Here is a 26,402-nt window from a genome sequence, read left to right as displayed (position 1 = left end):
GAACATTTTATAATTGCTTTCTTTTACTTTTAAAGTTTCCACTTGTAAAATTAAAGCAGCTGATTAAGAGCATTAGTATATGTAAACAATAATGAAATATATTTTAGTACAGATATTAATATCTTGAAATTCACTTGTTGGCACCTTGTTTTAATATAAAATATTAATATTCTGTATTTTATTTGCTGCAAATGTAAAAATTACCACTATACTACTTAATATATTAAGTAAACAATTTTGGGGGAAGAAACGATTCATTGTGCACTATGAGGCACATACCTTTTTACAAAAGGGAACAGTTTTCAATCTTAATTCTAAATGATTCATTTATAATTTGAAAGGAGAGAAAATAAGAAATCTTTGACAAGTAACGTTTTTGTACAGTCCAGAAATACATGGTGTCCATATATGCTGTGATTTTGGTCTTTTGTTTTTTTAAATCTAGTACCCTCATCCTCAGTATCTTTTTTCATCACTTTCCCAGCTTTTGATCTATTCGAATGGTGAAAAATATAGCTAAACATAACTAAATATGTTTTATTTTGTAGGTGAAATAGCTAACTTAACAAATATCTTTACTAAGTTCATAGAATCCAATATGAGTAGCCATTTAATTTAAACAGTCCAAAATAGAAGGAAAAAAATTGATGTAACCGTATAATCTATGCTTTATGACGTATTAATTCTACACTTGCCCAACAGTCTGGTGGTGAATATTTTTTTTCTATTAAACTTGATTTTTATTTTCTTTTTTTAAAACTCAGACATCTGGAAGAGTATCCAACAATTCCTTGTTATCTTCAAAATATATATAAATTGTTCCAGCAGTCTTCTTCCTCTTGTGATTCATCTGACAGTGAGTCAGTCACTTCATCCAGTCACACATCACATACTTCAGTGGTGCATCTTAACCAGGACAGCAAACTCTCTGCTTCCCATATAGGTGGGAGCAACAAGCTCATCTGGGAGGTCTGAGTGAGGTAGTGATTCCATCCCATTTATATGTTTGAAGGTAGGTAGGATTTTAGTATTGCACAGTGTCCTGGTTTCAGTTAGGACAGTTATTTTCCCTCCTAGTAGCTGGTAGGGTGCTATGTTTTGGATTAGGATGAGAAGAGTGCTGATAACATGCTGATGTTTTAATTGCTGCAGAGCAATGCCTACACTAAGCCAAGGACTTTTCAGCTTCTCGCTCTGTCCTGCCAGCGGGCAGGCTGGGGGTACAGCAAGAGCTGGGAGGGGACAGACCCAGGACAGCTGACCCAAACTGGCCAAAGGGGTATTCCATACCATCTGACATCATGCTGAACAATATATAGGGGTGGCTAGCAGGGGTGGGGGGCTGGCTGCTTGGGGTTGGGCTGGGCATTGGTCAGCGGGTGGTGAGCAATTGCATTGTGCATCACTTGTTTGTACATATTATTATTATTATTATTATTATTTTCTATTTTAATAAACTGTCTTCATCTCAACTCACAGGCTTCACTTTCCCATTTCTCTCCCCCATATCAGAGAGGGAGGGGGGAGGGTAAGCGAACGGCTGTGTGGTGTTTAGCTGCCAGCCGGGTTAAACCACAACACACAGTTGCAAGTAAAGATGATTCAAACCTAATTTCTGACCAGCCATTCCCAATTTACTGTTTCGTTCAGGGCCTCTTCCTTGCTAATCCCTTCCATCTTTGCTATTTTATCTTCTTTTTATCTACGTTTAAGTAGTTCTCCTGAAATACCTGTTCTCCCCAACAAGATTGTTCTACAATATTTGGCCATGCAAATTGCTGACAAAATATCTTTTCAATAAATGCATCCGTACAAATTTTCATACCTTTCTTCTAGTACATTGCTGGATTTGGAGAAACTGTTTCTACTTCTGTAAGTGCTTCAGGAACAGTAGACACTAACCAGTAATGGCTTTTTATGTATCCTCATCACCCTCCCTACCTGTGCCACCTCCTCTTGTGGCCCTGCCCAAGTTCCTGATCTTCTGGGTGTGCCCAGGGCCACCGGCTGTTCAGTTGCAGCAATTCACATCTGGGTATCTGGTGGCTGAATACAGCCAGCTCAGTTTTCCTCTCTGTTTTGGGAAACACAGGGCACAATGGTGGTTTGCATTTGTAAGTTTATTTACCATTTTTTTTCCTGTACATGTTTCTTATGTATTTGCAGGTAGGTTTTGCGATATCAAAATAACAGTCTCTTGCTTTTCACCATCTTCTGGCAGAGAATTGCCCATATGTCCATAGTCATATTTTAAGATCCAGCTCAATTAATGAGAATGCCTATTGTGTTTGGTACTGACTTTGTGGGCCAAACCTCAGAACACCATATCTGATCCCATTACATTACATATGTAATTTCTTTAAAGAAGGCCAAGATAAAGACTAGCAGATCACCAAGGGATAAACAAGACCTGGGCTTCATGGTTTGAAAGGATCCCCCTCAGCCTTTTCATTTTGCCATTGACAAAAGTGACAACAGGCTTTGTAAGGTTTATTTCCACCTTTTTCCCCCTCTCCCTGCCACTCCTGGGCCTCAGCTAGGCAGTGTCACAGGGGCAGCCGGCTCTGAGCTTGGTGCTGGGTGGGGGACAGGACTGTTCGTCAGGCAGGTTGGCACCCGCGGGACACCCACTGCCACCGTGCCGAGGCAGATCCACCCGCCAAGGATGCAGGACCTGCGGGCGCAGAGGGCAGCAGATAAAGAGCAGGCAATTAAACGGCTTAGTTACAGAAGACATGGAGTTAATGCTGTGTGCTGCTCATCTTAGATTTTCATAAGTTCATACATAGGATCTGGTGAATCGGGAAGTAGATGAAGGTTATCATAATTTTGACACAAACACTTAAATGGCTAATCTGTTTCTAAATGGTTATGTTTTTAATCTCAAGCCTCTTTACATGGCTGGGCTGCCTTTTTTTCTTTCTTTTTTTTCCTTTTTTTTTTTTTTTCCAATTTGACTTTGTTTTAGATGGGAAATATTTCCGATCAGATTGCTTAAGCTCTGAGCTGTCATGTAAATATGTTCTGTCAAGTATATAATACACATTTTAAAATTTGTCTAAATATTTATGCTCTTGAGGGGATCACTGTAGCTCTCAAAAGACAGTTACAACCTAGTGAGTAAATAAATTGTATTTCTTTTTTAAAGTGTGCATTGTTTTTACAGCAAATTGTAACTGTTTAAAGGATCACTTGAATCTCACAAATTTCTGTGAGACAGTATTTTATTGTTTATTATTCTCTTGAGAAAAAAAGTGCCTCATGTCTTTCAGCAGTTCATGTAAGTGCATATATGCATATATATTTTTTAAAAATCAAGTACTTCTTTTTCATTTAAAACTGAAGAACAAAACCTGAAAGAATTTATACTGACTGCAGCATTTAAAATTATCGTTAGAAGTGTTGTGAAGTAGCTCTTCTGTTATTCTGAGTCTGCTCACTGGATGCACCCCATGGATTATTTTTTCTTATTTTACTATTTCTTTCTGCCTGGACTACAATGATAAAATTAGTTGTGTTCTCAAGGTTCTTTTTATTTTTATTTTTTAATTTTTAATTTAAAATACTTAGTGAAATTAAAATTGGAAAAAAAGAAAGGTAATTTTCATCCATTTTTAAGCAATGAGATTAATTTTTCCCAAAGTCTACAAAGAAGGAAAATTATTAATACTGTAGTTTAGAATGTAGTTATGTTGTAATCAATACGAATTATAATAGCTGTGATAGGTTATCAGGCAAAAGATTGCTATAACACCACAGAAATCATTCACCAATAAAAATAAATAAATAAATCCCAGTTTAAACTGGTGGAAGTATATTTTGGATGCTAGCCTGTGTAAGACATAATAATTTGTATAATCCTATCTTTTACTTTGTACAGTAAAAAGTATATCCAGAGAAAGTAAATCTGTGATTTTAACATCTTTTGACAAGCACATTAGACTGTGGAAAGAGCATCCAAGTTGGGGCTTGGGGCATATGGTGCTACCTTCTGCTAGCATAGCTCCAGAACAAGTCACTGTGTTCACTAGGGGGTCATGTTCAGACTCTCAGGTTCATTCCGTTAGTCTGCAGGAAAAACCACAGTTCCTCTTCATATGGAAAAATCAGACATAAAATGCAAACCTCACTTCCCTGCCGTACATCCATTATGCACAGAACACAGAGGTGTTCTGAAATGTTTTTCTATCAATTACGTTTTTGTCAGGGCATTCAAGAAAGACTTCAGAGAAGTTAAGCTAAACAAAAATTATATCGGTTAATAATCCACAAGCTAAACAATGGTGTAGCACTGTAAATCCCAAATTAGAATATGTAAATATTTATAGCTATTTTTTATTCTGAAAAGAGATATAATGCTACTTGAAAAGAATACAGGTTTGTATCATGATGTAAAACAGTTGTAGCATTTCAAACATATGTACATTTGGAGTATTATTTAAACAATTGTTTCCTGAATAAGTTGCAACTCACTTCAGTTTAAAGATTGGTATTTATAATAGATAATCCAAGTGTTGTGTATCTTGAGAATTCAACATATGGATGGGGATGCGGGAGGAATTAGTTATACAAGATTTGTTGACCAGCTTTTAATTCAGATTGTCATTTTTAACACACGGCAGTGCAGATGGCAAAGAATGATTGTCCGTCAGAGCCCCGATACCTCGGGGACAGCTGTTGCTGATAAATCTTTTTACATGCTTTAGGTCAAGAGTAGTCAAACCTGTTACAGCACCTGTTTTTACATATGCAAATCTGTTGTTTTGTCATTTCATTAAACAAGGAAAGGTAGTGGTCTCTTGTGGCCGTAAGTAAGCCTGGAACACAGCCCATATGAAATGAAATCCAGCAAAAAGACAACCATGATTTCTGCAGTGTAGCCATGGGATGTTGCTTCTGTTTGGGGGCTTTGTTTCTGGAAGACTGCCTGTAATTTGGAAGGAGGGTAGAAAGACAAGCACATGTTTGGAGGCAAGAAGAGAAGGGAAGGTGTTTGCTGTCATTGACTGTAGGGTAGTAGTGAAGTTTGACATGCCCAGAAGCTAGTGGGTGCCATGTGGGGCTCCCACACACTGCATACCTCAGTTTTCATCATCTGGTGAGCCTGCAGCATGATTCCCGGGCACTGGAGCATACAACATGTCTGCTTCGGTTTGGAGCTGATTGATCCACGGTAGAGAACACGCTTGTGGGATCTTCTCATACTGGGGAAGAACATAAATGATTGAAATGCTTTCTTAAGAAAGAAAAACATCATTTGTTTATGTACTTCAGTGCCTAGCAAAAAGTGCCGTCAAGCAGCAACACACAGCTAGTTTACTGCACACTGTTATGTACTGGTTGTAGAAACTTTTAAACTTTGTATTTTCATCTTATACTTGTTTAGTCTATTGAATATAGATGCAGAGAACTGAAATCATGAGGAGGAGAGTTCTTACTTCATTTATGGCACTGTGTGAATGGGTTCGTGGCATGTAACAGAAATGGCACTTAAGGATTATTTTTTTAAACAAACTGACAGAAGATTTTATCCTACACTGCCATAGATTGCTGTGGGGGAGAAAGGGAAATAGTAAAATTGATGAACAAATGTTGCATGCTGTCATTTTAGATTATGTTCTTTCACCATGAAGTTGTTGCTAATTTTTTTAAGATACTGTAAAATTCTGATGTTGCAGAAAGCACCACAGTAGCACTGTTAACTGTGTTAATTATTTCTTTCCAAGGCTAGTTTGTCAACAATATCTTAATCAAGCCACAGGCAAAAACTGTTTTTTGAATATTTTGTGGATAAACAAAGAATACTGCCCTGACCTTTTAACCTTGTCAACTGAGTTTTCCCATTGTGACACTGTGCATTATTTTTGCAAAGGTTGGAAGTTTAACTCTTCGAGGAACCAGATATCATTTTTATTGGGATATTAATTCTGGTAGGTGCTAATCTCATCAAGATTTGCAGACGTTTCCCTTCATAGGCCATTCTGATTTGTAGCTTTTTCTTTTCACAGCAGTATTAAATACCAAACCTTCTCTGATATGGAAGTTCATTAGAGATATGTCTTTGATGGCAGCCCTTTCAGGGCTTCAGTTTCAAATACCTTGATGTAAAGCTTAAGAAGCCATTGTGTTGTAAGCCCTCCTTGATGTGTCTTATTTAGATCTGCATAGTAAATCAAGGAAAGTAAATAACAAGGCAGCAGATGGAAGCATGGAGATAAGGCCAGTGAACAATTGTATTTGTATTTTGTTATGATGTTGACAGGAGCTAAAATTCACTAATCTAGTTCAACTGATCTGCATTTCAAAGAAATCTCATTTAGCAGCAACTTGAAGGTTTGGAGGATAAAGTTCTTTTATTGCAGCTTTTATTGCATTCTTTGCTAATTTATCTGGTCAAGATTTAGCTTTGCTTACTTAAAGCAGCAAGCATGTTACAAGGAGTCTTAAATACTACGAAAGCATTAATGTCTAGACTATGAACTGAAGGTAATTACATATCCAGCAGTGAATAGGCTATGTTTAGGAAATACTGTTGTCCAAATGGAATTGCAAGAGAAATGCAGATAAGGTATTTTTTCCATTTTTTTTTTCTAAGTGCTTTCCTTCTTTTTCTTTTCTTTCCTCTTTTCTTTTCTTTTCTTTTCTTTTCTTTTCTTTTCTTTTCTTTTCTTTTTTCTTTTCTTTTCTTTTAATTTTTCTTTCTCTTTTTGTTTTTGTTTTCTCTTTTCCCTTCCCTTTTTCTTTTCCTTTTTACTTTTTCCTTTTTTTTTCTTTTTCTTATTTTTCCTAATTGTGTGGAAAATGAATGCATAGAAAAATCTATAATTATTAAATATAAAAAAAACTCTTGACCTTTGAATTCAGTCATAGAATACTTGATTATTCTGTTTACAAACCAATAGCTGATACTAAGTTTTCACATAATGATTACTTTTCATGTCTTACCAAGCAAAACTATTGAAAGATGGACAATCGTTTTGTAGAATGTTTCACAATTGTTTTTGTGTGTACCCTGAATGATGTAGACAATGTGTATGTAAGTTATGTACTTCATATTAGATAAAGTACAGCCATGTCATCTGGAAAAAAAATGTGATAAACATATTCTCCAAATCAAATGTGATTAAAATAAAGAGTGATGTGAAGTAGAATTTAGGGCCTCTCTTTTATTTTTTTAAAAAGTTACTTAATTTTAAGGGAAAATAATTTAGGCTTTTATTTTGATTTAATTTTCATCCTATAATATAAATACGAACGATGAGCTATTTAGAGAATTGATTGCAAATGTGTAAATTATGTACAGGTGTAACAATAATATGGCAAAACATGCCAGACCAGTTTCAAAACAGATTTTAAAGCTTTGTATGTGTATATTCTCTCTAATAATGGGACACAGTTCTCTAAGGCATGTAAATAATAATAATAATAATAAAAGCAGCTTCTGTATTTTAATGCTACTGTCCTTGCTGCCCTTCTGCAGCCCATCCTTGTCCTAGTGTTGCTGTAATGGAGCACACACTTGTACCTCGAGGACTTCAGTTGTGTCTGATTTGTAGTGCAGATTGTCACACTTCTTTGCAATGTGTATTTGTAAGCTGCAGAGAAATGGAGGGAAAGACAGCTGGGGAAGGCAGTACTTGGTAGGCTGCAGCTGTATCTGTTACCTTGTGACTGCTGGAGTCCATAGGCTAATTAAATCACAGTGTAGTAAATGCTTCTTTGATAGTAATGTGGGCTTAAAGCATCTTTTGGTTCCTTCTGCTCATTGCTATATCTCTGAAAATGATCTTATAGTTGTTTGTGGGTCTGTTTTTATTTTAGCTAAACAAAATAGCTTTTATTTTGCCAGGTTGCTTTTAATCTAGACTAGTTCTGTAGTGTGGATGACCCTGTTGCTCCATGTACACTTGCATTGGCACAGCTGAGTGAGCAGTGCTGGAAACTGGGAGGTGACCACTGCTAGAAGCATTGAATATACCCTGAGACAGGTGCACAGGAGAATAGATAGATGCACACTTTCCATATCAGTGCAAGCCAACAGCATCATGACTGTGTGGTCACATCTTCATCCAGGGCCATATCTCATCTTGCACCAGCAGGAATGTCCCAGTTTTGGCCAGAAGTTAATCACTTTCTTTGTAGGACTGTTTTAAAGTGATTTAGCTCCCTGGCCCGTCTCACCTTGCAGTTGCTCAAGTGTCCAAGTCAGCACAAGGAAGGAGTAGGAGTCTGCACTGGAGCTGAAGAGGAAGGTGAGGGAAGTTAGGGCTGCTTTGGCCAGTTTAGATTGGCTCAAGTTGTTCTGCAGCTGCATCCTGCCCGGAAATCTTACCATTATCCCCCTGAAACCAATTCCTGTTCTGTATGTATAAAATGAAATGGATGATGCAAAAAGGGTGACTTGAACTACTTTGTGAAGTAAGTATGTACCAGCCAATATGGCAAAGACAATAAAATAAAACAAACGTTCTTGGAAAACTCCACAGTGTATTTGAATGGTTAATTACATTCCAATCTGCCAAAGCTCAGAAAGCTAATTTTGGATTTGAAGGTATTACAGGAAGGTCTTCATGCTTACATCTCCCAGTAGCAAACAGGTAGAACCACAAGAGCAAGTCCCTAAGCACACTGCTTCACACATTTTTAGATGAGGCCTCCCTTGTTTTGTATAACAATTTAAATCATCCTCTCCTTCCCTCAGATAAATATCTGGTCTATCCCCAGAGTTTAGCAATCCTAGTCTGTTTTACAGATCTCATGCCCTTGTACCTTTGGCTTCAGCATCTCTGACCCTTGTTCCATCCAGCCCAAGTCCTTTCCACGTCCCAGCATTGCCCCAGGTGACAAGGAGGCATCTCGGCTGTCATTGAATGCTTGCCTCTTGTGCTGCTGTCCCTTGTGGCTCCCAGCAAGTGTGATGTTCTTTAAAAATCATGCTGCAGGAAGGGAGAGAATTTGAGGCAAATGGGAGAGTGGGAGGCAAAAGAAAGAGGAAAAAGATAAATAGATGAAAAAGTATGAAAAGTTTAATGGAATTTCTCACATTTCCTCCTTTATATCGAAATCTTTTGCACCATTCTGTTTTAGGGCTGCTGCAGTAGTGTGACAGTATTGTGTGTAGATGAGTGATCTCTCAGTAATCAGTATCAAAACCATTTAGAAATGAGGTGGGATAATAAATGAAACTTGCATTCCACCTATGGGCTCGTCAGTACCAGTACCAACTGCAAATCCCTAACTTAGAAAATTCTATGTGGCCTTGCATTTCTAGAATGACACCTATATGCTTGGCCTTTGTGTCTTTAGATGCTAAGATCCCTGCTAGATCCCTGTGTGGGATGGCAACCTAAGGCTGAAATGAGAAGGTCAGACAGAACTGGAAGGAGTAACAGAGAAAGTAGGTGGCATGCTTCCCACTGGGGGATTGCTGAAGAAAAATATTCCCAGCCATATTTGCCACAATTCCTACTACACAAGGTTGCTACTATCTGTTTAACCTCCCCAAACTTGGATGTTAGCTTAACAACTGTTCACGGTGTATTCCATCTGATCGTCCCAAAGCCAGTGTTATACCTTTGTTGGCAGATTGCCTGATAGAGCTAGTTAGCCTTTGTCTTTTATCCTCTGTTTCATATGGAGAATTTACACTAGCATGGCAAACAGCTGACCATGCAAGCAGTTATTTAGACATAGGTGTTGCCTGTGGTTTCATACCAATACATCCTCTTATGATTCAGCTTCAGGTTTTATTTCTGTTCAATATATCTTAAGATAAATAAAACTGCAAGAGAAATATGAGGAATGTTTCTCTATCTTCATGTCTATCCAAATCCAGAAGAGGAAGACTGTAGTATACAACTGATGAGAAAACTAAATTAGAAAATGTTTCATATTTTAATTTTCTGCAAAAGATGTGTATCAACGTATAGGGAATACTATCTGTTACCTTAAAGGCAGTGATACATGGATTCTAGTGTTAGGTCACTTTACATGTAGATAGATCATTTGTCCCACCCTTCTCTTTTCAATATGTAACGGAAAGGAAGTAATGCCAACTCTGAGGTTTTCTGAAGTATTGCTTTTTTGATCACAGCATATTAATCTCCCTTCAATTGCAGACAAACCAAACAACTTCATTCAGTTTAACAGCACAACATTTAGGGAAGTTTGCAATATAATACCTTCATTTCTTTAATTCTTCATATCATGATTGATCTCTTGTTTACTCCTTATGCTGTTTCCAGATTAGGACAATTACACTGGAGATTAGCTTGAAGGGACCTTTCCGCAGATATATTTGTTTCTTTTGTTGCTGTATTTTAATACATCGTTCTTAACAGAGGTTCCAAAGTTTACTAGCAAACCAGTGATTGTTTTTGTGAGTTTATGTTTTTGTGAGATAAGATTTCTGGGTAAAGGCTTTTAGATAAACACCACAGTAAAGACACATGATTGTAATAATACGTTAGACTGACTATACAATTACATAATAGAGTAAATATTATTCAATCTTAAACCAATCCAGTGCTTGGTTGTTTATATGATATGGTTTCAGCCTAAATCCAGCATTAGTCCTTTACTTAGTTTCATCCAATAGTCTATAGATATTGAAAGTGAAATTGTAGAATGCTTATGTACAAAAATGGAATTTTGTAGCATATTTAGTCAGAGACGTGAGCCACTGGATTTTTTATAAATAAGATAAATATTCCCAAAATAATTGGGAAACTTGGTTAAGCAGTCCTCAAATACTTTTTCCTCTAGTACATTTTTCTGTAATATACTCTGTAAAAATACCTGCCAGTCATGGGATAAAGTATTTTAACAATGTTTTGTAATGCAGCTGTGGCTTTTATCAATGGCCAAAAAAGTCTCAAAACAGCAACGCAAAGCTCACATTACTGTCTATAGTTTTCAATTTGTGTCTTATGTAACTTATGGAAATGGTATGAGTTTATGCAAAAGTGTAGCTTTTAATGCCCAAAATTAATGTGTCTTTAATCCTATAGGTTACTTGTATCACTAGGTTGTTTCAGAAATTGAAAACACAAGCTAAGAAATTCTTCATGTAAATATACCTTCTTATATCTTTGAAACAAGTATATTTCCATCAGGGGTATAATTGAATTAGGGAATATACGGAATACATTTTTAAAGCAAGCATGAATCCTCATCTAATCTTCCAAAGGGGTTGTATAACAAATGGAGAAAAAAAAAAAAAAAAAAAAAAAAAAAGAAGCATCCTTGGTTTACCCAATTTTGGGTAACTGTTCATTCTCAGCACTTACAATTGAAGTAATTGCATATCAACTTTCCCCTCTTTATGGGCATTTGTATGAGAGAGCCAAGATCACATTAGTGGGACGATCTTGTAAACTTTTTAATTGCAACTCAAAACCGTGTATGGAAAGAGTGAGAATCTTTGCTTCTATTTGTCAACCAGTAGGTAGCTGTCTTGTAAGACACTCTTATGCTTTATCTTTCCTAGTGTTGTAGTAGGAGTTACAATAATTATGAATTGTAATTAATATCAGATTGCTTTTAAAATGTTTATCCTGCAATAGTATTTTACCTGCGGTAGTATGCCTTTAGTCCACTTCTCTAAATTTTGAAATTTTGTGAGAAGCTTGTCTTTGATCATGTATCAGTTCTAAGACACTCAGTTCTTGCTTGGTACTGCTTGCTCTTATTTGTAGTTAGTATTACAGTGATATGCAGGATATCAAACAAAACTTAGATTCCTTTTGAGCTGGATAAGTTATAATCCTACCCTTAAGATTTTGCATTCTAAATAGAGAAGTTGGACAAATGGTAGAGGGAGAGGTGGCCTAAATTGTTGCTATAGGCCAGTAGTACATGGGTCTTTGATCATTATTAGCATGCTGCACAGTGATTTTTGTTCCATCTTCAGTGTAGCCATTTGAGCTGCAGAAGCAAACATAACAGCAAACATCATAGCAGCCTCTTCTTTTGCAGAGTGTAGAAGTGATGAGGGGGAGTAGATAGAACATTAAACATACTTTGATCTGATATATCAAGCTGACGAAAAAGGAAAAAAAAAAGCAGCAGTAATTCAAATTCCTCATTGTGAGGTCTGAAAAGAATGTTAATAGGTCTGTGCATAGATTTTGAGGAAACAAAAATTTTGTGTGAAACATTAGTCTATTAATTTGTGCATTTTGCAAAAGGAACTTTAGTTGCATACTGATGTCTGAACAAGGTTATTTTTGTCCTGGTATGTTTATATGCTAGTGTAGGCTGCTTCATCATGTAACATGTCAATGCACAAGTCTCCATATCTGGATACTCAGTTCACAGGTACAGAGATGTGTATCTAGCAAGACAAGAGAAAGGACTGGTTATATTCCTTTGGTATATCTGGTGGGTATGGATGAATTAATTAAGAGAGTTTTTTTTTCTCAAAAGTGACATGCCATTCTGAGACAGCAAAAAGTGTTTGCTCCTGATGACAGTCATTCACTTTCTGCTGGATCAGAAGGCGTCCCTGAAGGAATTTTAATTGATCTGCACTTACCCAAAATAAAGCAAAAACACTGCTGTATCCTAGATATAAAAGCAAAAAAAATGAGATACTGGAGGAGAGAGTATATGACTTTTAAGGTTTTGTTCGAGATGAAACTTGGGACATGCAGATGACCGACTTCCATTTATACATGTTGAACTGGGTGGGAACCCATGGATCAAGTTGCATATTCAGACATATGGAGGAAACTGTCGAAAACCTTCAGAAGCAGAACCTTGCTTTGTGGCACCCTGCCCTGTCTACTTTGGAACTATGGACAAGGGAGAAGAAGACTACAAAAAAATTGCATTGCAGAAAGACTTTACTACCTCATTTTATTTATTTATTTATTTTTTCTATGCAGTGGCTATTTTGGAAAAGTCAATCAAAAGAATGTAGTTAAATACAGAAAACGGTGGAAATTCACTTTGCAGTTCAAAAGGATCTAGTATCTGTACATACATTCAGTGTCAGTTAGAGTAGACTCTGTTCCTTGTGTGGTGAATATATCATTTTGAAATAGATATAAGAATCTCCAGTGAGGGTTCTCTTCCAAAGATAATTCCACTTTCCCCTTTGAAAACTCCTTGCATCCTTGGGAAGAAGTTTGCAGGTCTGTTACCTATTTCATGGAGATGTTCCTGCACATTTTTTTGAACCTGAGCTTTACTAGTCAGTTCTTGCATTCAAATAGGGAAGAGATGATATCTGTTCAATCTCTCCATCTTCTTCAGGCTGCTGTACTTTTCTGTCATATCATCCCTTAAGTTGTCTATTTTCTAGTGTGAATAGTTGTGGTACGGAATTGTTCCTCGTCTGGAAACTATTCTAAGCCTTTGATCATGTATGTTTTCTTCTCTGAACCTTGTGCTCTGCTCTGTTCTGAGCACCAGAAATGAGCAGGCTTTTCAAGATGGGGCTTGATACAGAAGAAGGTGACATGTTAATGCTTTGTTCTTTATTCCTTTCCCAGTAATTCTTAACATTTGATATGCTGTATTGGCTCTGTCAGAGTGGTGATTTACATTTTCTTGGAGCTATCCATTGTAAAGCCAAGGTCTCACTTTCGGAGATGCAGTGCAATACAGAGCTGTTTTGCTTAACAGAAGATTCAGATCAGAATTTTTGCCAATAATGAGTAACCAAGATAGTTTCCAATGAACCTGTGTTCAGCAAATTGTGATTGTCTGCACGAATCCTGCCAAAAGTATGCAAGACTTCTTGGTGTTGCAAAATAACTAATCAATAATAAGAAGTTATCTTTCAATTTGTGTACTTAGACGTTTTAGAGTAACATAATCTTGTTACCGCAAATCCCAGGACTGGAGTAGGCACCTACTCTAGGAGTAGTGACTACTTTAGATGCTTGGTATAGAGAAAGATGTAATATGTGGAATTTCTTCGAAGGTATGCAGTGCATAAGTATATAAGAATGTGGCCCTGTAAAAATAGTGAAGTGTGTTTTAAAGACGTGATTGTAATACCTTACTGTAAAACACAATACAGAGGCTTGTACTTACTGTATGCCTTTCCTTTCTTACCTGTAGATAATTTTAAGTGAAAATTAAGGACCTTTTGTCCTTACTTGCCATAGAAGTGAAAGGCACATCTGGAAGGAGAACCAGCTTCAGCAAAGAGGAAAAGACCGTTCCTTCCTACAACCCAGCAAAGTGATTAAGTGACTCCAAAGAAATGTAAGTGATTATAATGGAGCTGTGGTTGTAACTGCTTCTACTGGGGAATTGTGTGTTTTGTACAAGGAACACAGTCCCATGTCTCTGAAATTTATTGCATATAGATGTAAAATATGATTTAGAAAAAGTTTGCAGAGCATCCAGAAAATGCATACTCCTCCTATATTTGTGTGATGGTAATCAGTTCTACAATTCTTTTTTTTTTTTTTTTTTCACATATGAAAATTGTTAATGGAAATGAAGTGCTGAAAAAGTCAGAAACATGGCTTTCTACCCTTTTCTACTCATCTAGATCTGAGTTAATTTAGGTATGTGGAAACTAAGCTGCTACATCTCAGTTAGTCATCCAAAATTCTGCTAACATTCAGGAGAGAAGCAGGCATCTCCAGAGGCCAACCCATCTCATCCTAAAAGTAATGTCAAGGGAATTTAATATGACTCCTTTAATAGCTTGTGTCTCTCCATTGACAGATCAGTTTTAGCCAAAGTATTCATTGAACACTTTAACATGGTACAGCTGCATAAGAAGCACTTCCAGATTCTTTTTCCATCCCTGTATTGCTGTTCTCCCTCATCATGTGTAGCTGTTTACGTGGCTATGTGACAAATAAATTTGGAGAATGGAGCTGGCTGAAAATAACCAATTATTTGTATGGTTTTGTTTTCAGCTGGATTTATCCCAGCCTTCTCACATATGGCTGTCCAAGGGCTGTGACTGGTACAAAGGGTAATGCGGATGGAAATTAGCAGCCAAAAGTGTGGGGGAGGGCACGATAGATTCTTCTGGCAGCTGCTCTAGTTTCTGCAGCTTAAATTGCTTGGTGAGCTGTAATGTCAGGCCTTGTAGAAGTTGTTATTTGCCATTTCTAAGAGTGGAAAAACTTAAGTGATCCACCTTTATTTATTATCTAATGAAGAACTTAGGTTTTGTTGGGTATTTCACACTGTGATAATGAAGGATTTTTTACATCATTTATAACTTACATTTCAGATCTCCAAAACTAGGCAATGGTCACGAATATCTAGTAAGTAAATAGAAGTCTTATAGTAATTTATAGTATAGACATGATACTATATAATCAGTATATACATACATAATTCCTGACTCTTGAAAATGCTTGTCTGATTTTATCAAGCATCATCTATGAGCTGGGTAATATATGATTAGCAGTTGTACTAATTTAGTCACCACTTTGCTGAACAACCAATACCGAATAACATTTTATTCTGATATAAAATACTTGATGGAAAGGTGTAAAGAAGACAACCATTAACAGCATGAAATTCAACAAAGAAACTGCCATGTTCTGTACCTGGGACTGAGCAATGCCAGACAGTTACAAACTGGGAAATAGTGGCTGGAGATCAGTTCAGCTGAATGGAATCTGGTGGTGCAGGTTGACAGGAGGCTCAGTATGAACCAGCAGTGTGCCATGGCAGCCAAGAGGGCAAACCACATCTTTGGGTGCATTAAACACAGCATAGCCAGCCAGTCAAATAAGGTGATTCTCTTGCTATATTTTGTGTTGGTGCAGCCTCACCTTGAATCTTATGTGCAGTTCTGGGCTCCACAATATAACAAGGATGTTAAGGTCCTTGAAAGTGGCCATAGGAGGGCAATAAAGCTTGTAAAAAGGCTGTAGGACATGTCCTTTGAGGAGGGGCTGAGGACACTTGGGTTGTCTAGTCTGGAGAAAAGGATGCTGCCGAGAGGCGACCTCATTGCTTTCTGCAACTTCCTGAGAAGGGAAATGGAGAGGAAAGTGCCCATCTCTGCTCCCTGGTAATGGATGACAGAATGCGTGAGAACAGCACAAAACTGCACCAGGGGAACTTTGGACTGGGCATTAGGAAAAAATTGTTTACTGTGAGGGTGGCCAAACACTGGAACAGCTTTTCTAGAGAGGTGGTTGATATCCCATGCCTGTCATTTTGGACATTTGGACAATGCCCTTATTAATATGCTTTAATGTTTGGTGAGCCCTGAAGCAGTCAGGCAGGTGGACTCAACGACCTTTGAAGGTCCCTTCCAACTGAACTATTCCATTCTGTTCTGTTCTGTTCTATAGGTGACAGGATGAGAAGCAATGGGAACACACAAAATACTGAAAATTCTATTTAAACATAAGAAGATACTTCTTTGCCATGAGGGTGGTCAGATACTGGAACAAGTTGCTCAAAGGGGTTGTGGAGACTACATGAGGCTGTGGAGTCTCCGTCTTTGATGATACACAAAACCAAGTGGGATATAGCAACAAGCAATCTATTCTAGCTGGTCCTGTCTGAGCAAGGATTTAAATCATTTCCTGAGGTCCCTTACATCATCAGATATTCTATGATTCTGGGAATATTTATAAGTAAGCAAAATTGTACAGATTTTATTTTGTGATATACTAAAATTTCTTTTTTTATATTTTTCCGGTTTTGATGTATTTAGCTATTCACTTTAGGGCTTTACTGAAGTTTTTGTAAAAGATGAGAGATTGTCGAAGTTGAGAGCTTTCTGAAATGTGTTAAGTTATATTTAAAGACTTGCAAGTATAACTAAGAAAATCAGATTGAAGTCTGTGAAAGTAATTTTTAGCTGTGAATTAGCACCACAATTAGAAGGACAGTAAGTAATGTGGTGTGGATTTTAGGTGTTTAAAAAGCAAAGATTTTTATTTGATGCATGGAATGGAAGATACATTTTAATATCATTTTTTGTTTGAAAAAAATAGATAAAAGTAGGGACAAAGCTTTAGAGAAGAGATCTAGTAGTCCACAACAGAAATACCTATCTTTCTGAAGTCTAGTCAGAGGCAAATAGGAAAAATAACTATTTATTTAAATTTATATTTTCTTAAATTTCAGCTTGGATTAGTTTTGCATACATTTTCCATCCACAGTTTTGCTGTAAGCTCAGTATCTTTGCAAAATCTTCTGTGAGATATATCATTTCTGAGAAAGGGAAAAAAAAAGTCAATTCTAAAAGACAGATCTTGAGATCTCAACAAATTAGAGGGCTCAGCAATCACCAACTACATGATGTTTAACAAGAGCAAGTGTTGGATTCTGCAGCTGGGACGGGGCAACCATAGGCATATATGTACAGCTTGAGGATTGAGAGGCTGGAGAGCAGCCCCACAGAAAGGGATCTAGGGGTTCTGGTTGACAGCAAGTTGAATATGAGCCAGCAGTGTGCCCTGGCAGCCAACCAAACCTTGGGGTGCACCAACCTCAGCATTGCTAGCCAGTCGAGGGATGCGACTGCCCTACTCTATTCTGAGCTGGTGCAGCTTCACTTTAAGTATTGTGCACAGTTTTGAGCAACAAAATATAAGAAGGACATAAAACTATCAGAGAGTGTCCAGATGAAGCCTACAAAGATGGTGAAAGGTCTAGAATGCAAGAAGTGTGAGGAGCAGCTGAGGTCCCTGGGTTTGTTTAGCCCAGAGACTGAGGGGAGGCCTCGTGGCAGCCTGCAGCTCCCTCATGAGGGGAGCGGAGGGGCAGGCGCTGAGCTCTGCTCTCTGGGGACAGCGACAGGACCTGAGGGAATGTCATGGAGCTGGGACAGGGGAGGGTCAGGCTGGGTGTTAGAGAAAGGTTCTGCACCCAGAGGGTGCTTGGGCACTGGTACAGGCTCCCCAGGGCAGTGGTTACAGCACTGAGCCTGCAGTTCAAGAAGTGTTTGGACAACACTCAAACGTAGGGTCAGATTTTTGGGGAATCCTATGTGGAGCCAGGAGTTGGACTTGATGATTCTGTTGGGGGCCTTTACAACTGAGGTTATTCTGTGATTCTATGAATTCTATGACATCTTTTCTTTGATTTTGAGGAAGGACTTGAAATTCAAGAGTGAAGCTTCAATGCTTTGTAAGATATGCCTTTTGCAATGCCTCTGAATGTCTATCACTGAAGTATTGCATTGAATTATAAGCTTTTGTAAATTGGTGCTTAATCATAATCAGAAGAGGCATATTACTTTGTCAGCATATTCTCAAAATACGCTGTGTATTCTTAAGCTTCTAGAAATGATTGAGTCTGTCCTGGTGGAGATCAAACACTATGTGACATTTCAAATGTACATATCCCATGTTATTTTCACAAAAGGGACTTGTTTTTTGCATTTTTCTGGGACAGCATTTTTTTTTTATTATTTTTTTTAATGCTTGTTAAGAATTCTTTCTATATCTTGTGCTTATTTTACCCATATACTCTTTGAGAACAAAGAGTGGAATTAATTTTTCCTGATTTTAGCCATTTAGGAAGCTTGGTGTTCCAAGTCTGAGCTGGTCACTGTAGATATCTTTCGGCAATGAAGAAAGATGGATGCTTCAAGAGGAGGATTCACTCAGCCTCATTTTATGTCTGTGTTAAGATGAGAAGAATCCACCTTTGGTGATGCCTGTTTCTTGTCAATGACAATAAAGGAAGCCTAAGGTGATCAGCACAAATTTAGACATCTAACTTTTCTATGAAAAGTTAAGGCAGATAATTCCATCTCTTGTGAATATGAGAATATTCACATCTCTTGTGGAATATGAGAATTAACAGGTGGGAATATTAACACTGACATTGACAAAAATATCCCGCTTTCAGGTGAATAAACAAAATTATTTCTGAAATTATGTATTTCTTTGTGGTTACAGTGTTACATACAAGATTATTAAAAGGACATTTTCCATGTTGCTTAGATGTTGTATGCAACCATTAAGAAAATGCTCTTCAAATGGCATTTTAATATTAACTATGAAATAACAGTATATTTTTCATTTTCTTCTTGTATCTTCTCTCTAGGTTGAGAAATGCAAATGTTTTAACTCTCTGTTGTTACCTAATTTCTAGTAAGATACTAAAAAGAGAGGTATCATGAGATTCTAAAATTGTCCATTTAATATTGCTTGTGATAAAAGACTGACTTAAAAATCTGGTGTTAATACAACAGATGAAAACATGCTTTAAGATGATTTTCAACTGGAGAAAGAGTGCTCTATTATCAACTCATATTGATAATTTGTTCTATTAAATATGATTGTGGTGATATGCTGTTTTCTATTTGTATTGAAGTATTATGTCTTTCTTTAGTAATTCAAAGTGCTGTCTATATTTGACTGATGGCAATTACATCTCCCAACATATGTATGGTGAAGGTGGTAACCTTTATTGGTTTCAGTATTCATGAATTAGGGCTGTATGGGAGAAGAACTTTCTTGCAATGGAAAAGTTGAATGGTTTAAAAGGTGTTAGAAAGAATGTACAAAGTTCTGATTTGCTGTTTAGTTAGAATATTGGCAAGCAATAAAGAAATTCTAGCATAACTTATAATTAGATATCTTTTTCTAGTTAATTACCATGTAACTGAATGGTTACCTTGGACAGCTATACTTATATGAATTATTTCATAAGTGTGATGTTTTTGACATCACTGTTATGGAACTACAGACAACAGAAGAACATGCTTCAAAGATGATATTATTATGCTTGTCCCATTGTGGGAGAAATAACACAATTGCTTGAAGTAAGCAGTATTACTGTACTTTCATTTATGGCTGATTAACTTCATTGGGGTGTGTAAAAATTTTCTTTCATTCTTAATTTTCTTTTGAATTTTTCTTTTTGTATCTGGGTTCTTTTTTTTGTTGTTGTTATTTGAAATGTGGTACATTTAGTATCTCTTGCATAGCAGCAGACTGTATGTGTAAACTGATGGAGAATTCCTGATTCTGGGAATCTTCATACAGCCTAAAGGAAGGGATTTTGTTTGTTTGTTATTATATTTTTAAAAAATACTGGCAAATTGGCCTAAAGAAAGTTGTTCAGAGATGCAGAAGCAACCTTATATAATTTTTTTAAAAATATTTTCTTTAATTCACATGCACAAAATAACAGTTACAAGTGCGTTTATCTCAGTATCAGTAAGCCATGTGCTATAAACGTGGTCAAAATATTTTCCTTAGAAATACAATCATATCAGTATTTGCTGGCCAAGATTGTTACTGGTAAATAGGCAGAACTTTACTGAAGCTGACAAGCTGTCCCTTTATATAGTTGATGCAAGTTTTATAGGCTTGATTTTTTTTCCACGATTGCCTGTCTTTATTTGAGTTGGATTTGTAATATTCCTATCCTTCTGCTACTTTAAGAATGTTTAGTTTCAAATGGCATTTTATGCATTATCACAAAAATCCACCAGAAAGACCCTAGTTCTGAGAAAACAAAAAGGGCAGTTCAGCCAAGGTGCCACTAAACAGAGTATGTTTGAGTAGTGAAGAACTGTGCATATTTGTATTTAACTATAAATTTTATTTCATGATTGACATTTTGTTCTGATCCCATTACAGAGTTCAGACTGAGTAGATCCTACATGCTGAGAATGTCTGGGTCCAGTGGATAGAAACCTGACCAGTATCCATTTAAAAAAGTCATTAACGACTGCAATGAAAGAGGGTTGTGCTTAGTGGTGCAGGGTGCAGTCTAGTTGGAGGCCTGTAGATAGAGGTGTCCCCGAGGGGTCAGTACTGGGTCCAGTCTTGTTCAACCTACTCAGTTTACCTGGAGGATGGAGCAGAGCGCACCCTCAGCAAGTTTGCTGACGACACAAAGCTGGGAGGAGTGGCTGATACCAAGAGGGCTGTGCTACCATTCAGAGGGACCTCAACAGGCTGGAGGGTTGGACTGAGAGGAACCTCATGAAGTTCAACCAGGGCAAGTGCAGGATCCTGTACCTAGGGAGGAATAACTACAAGCACCAGTACAGGCTGGGGGCTGACCTGCTGGAGAGCAGCTCTGCAGAGGCAGGGACTTGGGAGTTCTGGTGGACAGCAGGCTGACCATGAGCCAGCACTGTGCCCTTGTGGCCAGGAAGGCCAACAGTATCCTGGGCTGCATTTGGAAGAGTGTTGCCAGCAGGTCAAGGGAGGTGATCCTTTTCCTTTGCTCAGCCCTGGTAAAACCACACCTAGAGTATTATGTCCAGTTCTGGGCTCCCCAGTACAAGAGGGACATAAAACTACAGGAACGAGTCCAGAGGAGGGCTACGAAGATGATTAGAGGACTGGAGCACCTGTCATATGAGGACAGGCTGAGGGAACTGAGCCTGTTGAGCCTGGTAAAGAGAAGACTGAGGGGAAGCTTCATTAATGTGTATAAATATCTGAGGGGAGGGTGTCAAGAGGATGGAGCTGGTCTCTTTTCAATTGTGTCCAGTGACAGGATGAGAGGCAACAGGCACAAACTGAAGAACAGGAGGTTCCAGCTGAATATGAGGGGGCACTTCTTTACTGTGAGGGTGACAGAACACTGGAACAGGTTGCCCTGAGAGGTTGTGGAGTCTCCATCTCTGGAGTTATTCCAAACCCACGTGGATGTCATCCTGTGCAATGTGCTCTAGGTGATCCTGCTCAGCAGGGGGATTGGACTGCATGATGTTCAGAGGTCCCTTCCAACCTCAGCCATTCTGTGCAGTTCTGTGAAAGTAACAGAGCAAATAGTACCCAGCACAGTCATCTAACTCAGCAGTTTCTATTTATTTATTTATTTATTTATTAAATAGAAAACAGAACATTCTGTTCATATCTGTCTACCTGGGGGATAAATACCATTCCGTATAGGTAATGCATAAAGTACCCATCACGTTGTTGGTTTGACTCAGAATTCAAAGGCAACTTGAAATTTCAGATAGGGAAATAGGAAAGATATTTTGATTATTGCAGGAATTTTTAGAAAGTGTGAATATGTACTGATAGTTTTTATAAAACTTTGTATGTGCCTTGTATCATATTTGAAGACACAAAGCAGGCAAGAAAGGAAGGAAAAGTTTTTATGAGCATGTCTTCATTTCTTCAGCCTACATATGTTCTCTCATCTCCAGTGTTTTTAGATGGTTGGATTCCGGAGTCACTTGTTTGAGAACATCAATTAATGGGACTTTCTGCCCATTCTAACTGTCAATTTTCTTAACTTTTGATTTTGTGAGAGATGGAATCATATTATTTTAATTTTAATTAATATTATTTTAGTTTCCTGTAATACAGGATAGTGAAATATAGGAGGTAAACTAAAGGATGTCAGCTAAACAGACACCTTCTGGTAAAATGACAATTTTACAGACTGTTGTTCTGCATGCAGCTGCAGTTCCCTGGCATTTAGCTGTTCAGAGATCGGAAATGGTATGAAACATGCATTTGTAATGGAACACAATATTCTTCATATAAGATCAGTAAATGTTTTTATAGGATTACTGCCTGTTGGTAAACAGCTGCAGAGTTATGCTTCAGAGGTAGAGGTGTTTGAATGGTAATGAGGGGATTCTTGTATACAGTTAACATACCATGGTGAGATCCTTTGGGGCATAATTCATGACATGTATGATAGTAACACACTGCATTGCATCTGAGGATTTCAAAGAACTTCATAGAAAACATTAATGAAGTAAGGATCACCCTAACCCCCTTAGAGTACTGGTTAGACTACTTAAATCATGAGTTGGGTTGAAGACAGAAATATATCATTTTTGCAGTATGTTGGCTACTGTGCTTTTGCTGTGCACAGATAATTCAGGAAGCTTCAGTCATATGTATTGTGGTCAATATTTTGGACAGTGAGATGTCCAAATGTAGAGAAATGAATGGATTTGGTACAGGCAGACAGTAATGCCAGCATAAACAGCCTAATCCAAATCTTATCAAAGTAATCAGAATTTTTTTGGCTGATGGCAGCGATGGTTGGTGCAGACTTCTGGGTCTCTTCAGATCCTGTCAATTAAGTCAGTTCACTCTCTGAGCAGTACAGGGATCGTGTCCACACTTGGGTTTTGCTCTGTGATGCAGATATTGTATTTGAGTTCTTAGCATGAGAAGAATTAACTTCATATATCTAAAATGATGACACGTGGGATTGTACAGCATGAAGTTCTGCGTAACATTACAGAAAATAACTGTTCAAGCACAGTGCAGTTGAAAATTGGACAACTCATAACAATTTCGTAATTTCTGATATTGATCTATGTATATGTCAGAACACTGGCATATTTTTATGTTTTAAACCCATCAGTACAAGATATGCTAAATACAAACAGCTTTCCAAGGGCAAGGCAGTAGTCACACAACCACTGTAGTTGCAAAGTATAAGAGCAGAAACCATCTGTTGTGTGGTGTATTTTGATGAAAACATCCATGATAGAAACCAAAGCTAATTAAACAGTTACACAGTTGCTCCACAGTGCAATTTAGGGCTTTTAAAACAATTTTATTTAGAAAATTGGTTTGGAGAGAGAACTGTAAAAGATGCCTTTTTTTTTTTTTTTTTTTCCCATGTTAGTACTGCTGCCTTTTCAAAGCTACATCTAAACCATTGCTGAGGACCATTCATTCACCCATTGTCCCTTCTATTGAAGATACCAGTATTAACAGTATTCTTTAATATTTTTGCTATTCTAGACTCATATTTTGTGGCAGTAAAATACAGAATTGCTTCTCTTCTTTATGTGTAGAAACAAATGAAAACATGCAGGTTCTAAACTGACACAATTTTGGCTAAAATCATATTTTTAAATAGAAACCAAGTACGGGTTATGCTAATAGAACCTCATTTGTAATTTAAACTGCAGCTGTTAACATTCAATAACAGAGCCATACATCAAGGAGTTTTCTGCAAAAACAGAAAAATACTAATTCTCCATCCTCAGATCTGCAAATCCAGACTGACGGGATTTCAGCCCTTCATCTTTTAGTGACAGGCAGCAGCATCAGTGGAATAAAACTAAAGTGTGATCCCCTTTCTCTCCACCTCCTTCCCCTAATTTTACTCTGACAGAGAAAGACACACAATTTTAGCTAGTATCTTTGCTCAAGGGAAAAAATGGTCTGCTATCAGGTCTTTTAGGGAGAAGGAGATCCTCAGTGGAAAAGTTAAGCTGTATTTTGATTCTCAGGGTGCATCTCATACCTGTATTTTTTCAGGATATGATAAATGATTTCTGAGACAGTTATTGAGAGCAGAATCAAGGTCATCAACCTTCCCTCAAAAGGTCATTATCTTTCAGTTCTTGATTTTGATGAAAATGGTGAACATGGGGGAGATGGACTCCAGAGGTATTATCTGAAACTGCAGTCTCGCATGTGGTGTCCGCAGCCACCTGATAGTAAAAGATGCACTTCTGTTTTTTCAACTGCAAAAATCAATGACTCTGATCAAAATTTTGTAGATTAATTTGATTTATTTTTCAATAATTTAGTGTGTGCATGTTGAAGTTTATAATTCTAAATCCCCCAATGTGCATACATTACTCTAAAGTCCTCTAAAATCCATGATGAAATAGAAACGTTTGGGTATTTTGAAGTTGAGACCTACTGTGTCTTTGGAGAAATGTTGTGTTAAGCCCTACAGCTAAATTCCTAGAGCTCTTCTGTTGTCTGTAAATGAGGTTCTCCTTATGCTGTAGGGTGTGAAGCCAAGCCCCTGCAAATGGCTAGAAATACTCAGTTATCTGGCAAGAGGAAAGGTAGAGATCTGCCTGAGCAAAAGTAATCTTTACACACTGCCATGTGAAACAAAAATAATGTATTCTGTATGTAGAGCAGAACATGGTTATCATCTTAGTATTAATGGGCTTAGGGAGCATCTCCATTAGTCTTTTATTTCAGATCAGGACTGCGCTTCTGAAAAGTCAGGATAAGCTAGTTTCCTTTTTCAAACTTCCTGTTGACAGAGCTAAACAAGAAGTACTCCACCAAAAGGACCAAAAGCATGCAGTACTGCTGAATGAAGTGTCCTGAAACACAAGTTGAATGGGTGTGAAGTGCTTGGCTCCAACTGTTCTCCTGTACAAGATGTTCTTGTTGGGCTGCATTATTTCCTAATGCAGACAGTTTTTCATTTAAATAAGACCATAACTCTGGGGATCCTTATCGTGAAAAGATAGGTCTGTTAAAAACAAACAAACAAACAAACAAACATTTTTTTTTTTTTTTTTTAAGTAATGTAATATTTCCACTTTGGGCTCAGATAATGTATTAGAACCGGTAACATAAAAGTCTCTTCTGGAATTTATCTCACTTTTTCTGTTTGCATTTCTAAAGGAAATTTAAAACAGGTATCTTAAACAGGAGAATTATATGATCTATGGAGGGAGGTCCCTTTCAACTCAATTTTCTGTGTTTATATGATAAATGAAGCACTAGTGAACTTATTGCTTGCTTATCAATAGTTAGGGAAAAAAAAAAAAAAAAAAGAGGCTAATACCAAAAGCCAAAAAAAAGTATCTTTTCATTCTAATCTGTCATCTTCTATATTGTAATAAAATGTGGTGTGTGTATTTGTGTATATTTATATTTAAATTCTGTATGTGTATATAATACAATGTTGAATTTAATGTGACACATAGTAAGGAATGTTGATGATAGCAGCAGCTACTGATGAAGTAGTTCCACTGGACAGGGCATCTGTTGTATTATGTACCACTCTCCACATTGTTTGCAAGGTGAAGTATTTAATCTGCTTTTCTGAATATAGTCCCTTTGCTTTCTGCCCAGGTTTCTAATCATGTTGTGTGCATTTCTGGTGTTTCTCTGTCCTAATCAGTATTTTAAGTAAGATTGCTTTATAATGGTATCTGTAATTCTTCAATGGGTGTTTAACTGTGATTTATGAGTTCTTACTTATGAAAGCCTTTAATTTTGGTCCATCAGTCACTATTTATACTTCCCAGTATGGCACTGAGCAACATCGTAAATGCGATGTTACTCAAAGCCATTACTTGTAGCTAGTGTAGTTTGCTGATCCGTAATTTAAAATGTTCCACATTTTTGCATTATTTTTTAAGTAGTGATGCTGACTCTAGCAACTGACATGTTTACAGTGTTTTGCGGTCATAAGTGAAACTGGGTATCAATAGCCACTTTGTAAATATAAAAAGACGTTAAAGGAAAGGGGAAAAAAAAAAAAAAAAGTTGGTAGCAATTTAGGGAGAACAATTTGACTAGTTGAACAGCAAGAAGGCACTAGTCATGAAATATCCATTAACTCTCAGTGGTATTAGACCAGCCATGATACACTGTGGTAATCAAATGTTTGAACATTAACTGGCTTAATTGTTGAGAGGGTAAAGGTACAAAGAAAATGTGTTTGCTTACAAGGTTCACCATAAACACAGGCTCATCAAAACTCATAAGCTATTGCCATACAGCTCTAGCAGCACTCCA

At 37.3% G+C, this 26,402-nt stretch overlaps 1 protein-coding gene across 14 annotated transcripts in view; it reads left to right on the top strand.

The window, feature by feature from the left end:
* Window positions 1-26,402, top strand: part of FOXP2 (forkhead box P2) — a 438,294-nt gene that overhangs the window by 49,635 nt on the left and 362,257 nt on the right. For 12 of the 14 annotated variants that reach the window (XR_004752970.1, XR_004752973.1, XM_035333584.1 and 9 more), the window contains exon 2: window positions 14,071-14,217. The exons of 1 other annotated variant lie outside the window; for it this stretch is intronic. The gene's annotated coding sequence lies outside the window, so the exon portion shown is untranslated. The remainder of the gene's footprint in view (window positions 1-14,070; window positions 14,218-26,402) is intronic. One more of the 14 variants, XM_035333508.1, reaches the window with a different exon arrangement.

The sequence above is a fragment of the Oxyura jamaicensis genome, chromosome 1, assembly GCF_011077185.1.
Source record: "Oxyura jamaicensis isolate SHBP4307 breed ruddy duck chromosome 1, BPBGC_Ojam_1.0, whole genome shotgun sequence".
Classification (NCBI taxonomy): domain Eukaryota; kingdom Metazoa; phylum Chordata; class Aves; order Anseriformes; family Anatidae; genus Oxyura; species Oxyura jamaicensis.
This window is presented reverse-complemented; position numbering and strand designations above follow the sequence as displayed.